Here is a 2,057-nt window from a genome sequence, read left to right as displayed (position 1 = left end):
TAAATACATATATATATATATATATATATATATATATATATATATAATAGTTACCATACACATATTGGGTTGGCAAAAAGATTCATTTAGTTTTTCCATAAAATAAAAGACTAATTTTTTAGTTTCAACAATAACTTTATTGATTTGTATATTTTGAGTATTTGGCTATCTCCCACATGGTAGAACATTTTTTTTTCCAGCAACACACATTTATTAGGGCAGAGTTTCTGTGGCTCAGCTTAGTTGGGTCCTCTGCTCATGGTCTCATGAGGCTGCAGTTCAAGGAGATGGGCTACGTTCTCATTCTGAGGTTCAAGTGATGATGGGACTGTATCTGGGCTCAGGTGGTTGTTGGCAGCATTTACTTCTTTGCCAGACTCAGGGTTTTGGTTTCTTGCTGGTTGTTGACTGAAAGCTATTCTCAGCTTAATGTCACATGGGCTGTTCCATTCCAGTAGCCCACAACATAGCAGCTAGCTTCTCCAAAGCAGCCATGGAAAGAGTGTATTAGTAAGACAGGTTTACAGTCTTATCTAATGATCACAAACATCCCATCCTCTGTCATATTCTGTTGCTTAGAAACAAGTCCTGGCCTCAGTCAATGTTTCTATTTGATTGCTATAAACTTCAACTGATCTACCAGACTGTGGAACATTGTTCAGCAAGAAATCTCCAGCACAAAACTTCACAGGCTACTTTCAGCACCTTTGATCATTCACAGAACCTTCTCTATACACTGCACAAATATTTTTCATTTTTGCTTTTCAGTTGCATTTTTACTTTTCTTGGAAAAGTAAAGCACAATATGCCAAAATATTGCACTTTTTCTTCCATCTTCAATATTAAAATAGCTACATGAAAATTAACAAATGTTGATTTTTTTTAATGCACACTGATATGATCTGTCACAGTACAATCTAACTAAATTGTTTCAAATGAAGTTAAAGACAACTAAATCTTACTAGAGCCATCTTAAAGAAAAAAAACTTTTTGGCCAACTCAATACAAAAAGTAAGGTTTTATCTATTTTTTAATTTTCTAGTTTTTTAATAATTTTACTATAATTTAATAATTGTAATAAGTTGTATCCTCCTTCAGTTATGATAATGTGCTTGTTCTTATTAACATGTCTTGTATTTATTTTGCTAAGTGAAATAATAAAATTAAATTGTTTTCTCAACATTATGTCTAAACCTCTTAAAATAAATATAAGTTAGATACTTACCTGGCAGGGGATCATGAAGGTGGATTTCCCAGGGCGAGTCTTATCCATTGCACTCTGGATGTGCTGCCCTCTGTGGTTTCCCCTGGATAAATAAATAAATGCATAAATAAATAAATATGTTTGTATATTAAAAAGTTTGTATAAAAATCAATAACAATACATTTTCATTTCTATTTTCTTTCTATTCTTACGGTTTCCTAGGGTGCTTGTGTAAAAATAATTTTTAAAGTGTTTATCATTGCAGCAAATTGTGGAATTTATGATATAAGCTATGGATCTTAAAAATTTCAAATGTTTCGGAATAACAGACAATTGGTATGATCAAGGTTCTTGGCCAAGGTTAGACAAGGTATTTTCTAAACTAAATTCTTAGTTCAGAAAAAGTTTATTAAAACATAGTTTATTTAAAATTGCATAATACAAATACTATTTAATGGACTACATAAACCATGTTAATGGTAAGCACTGCCTTCAAAATATGTAAATAATACGTGCTCTGGGACTTCTGGTCATGATGGAGGCATAGGCAGATATGCTTTGCTTCCATATACAACCAAAAGAAGGACAACAACCATTTTAAAAGCAAAAAGCAACCAGAACTGCCAGAAAAATCAAACTGTATGGAAGTCTGACAATCAAGGAGTTAAAGGAGAAACATTCACTCAGACTGGTAGGAGGGACAGAGATAGGCAGCCAGGGCACAGAAAAGTGAAGGCTGGCAGACCCTGTGGTCCACATTTGCACATGGATAAACTGAGAGGAACAACTGGGTAGTGAGAGAGACCATGCAACCCAGGATTCTAGCACAGGAAACTAAAGCCTCAAAACCTCT

At 33.8% G+C, this 2,057-nt stretch overlaps 1 pseudogene; it reads left to right on the top strand.

Annotated features, from left to right (window-relative positions):
• Positions 1-1,217: 1,217 nt before the first annotated feature.
• LOC114513406 lies at positions 1,218-1,356 on the top strand (annotated as a pseudogene).
• Positions 1,357-2,057: the final 701 nt, after the last annotated feature.

The sequence above is a fragment of the Phyllostomus discolor genome, chromosome 3, assembly GCF_004126475.2.
Source record: "Phyllostomus discolor isolate MPI-MPIP mPhyDis1 chromosome 3, mPhyDis1.pri.v3, whole genome shotgun sequence".
Lineage (NCBI taxonomy): Eukaryota > Metazoa > Chordata > Mammalia > Chiroptera > Phyllostomidae > Phyllostomus > Phyllostomus discolor.
This window is presented reverse-complemented; position numbering and strand designations above follow the sequence as displayed.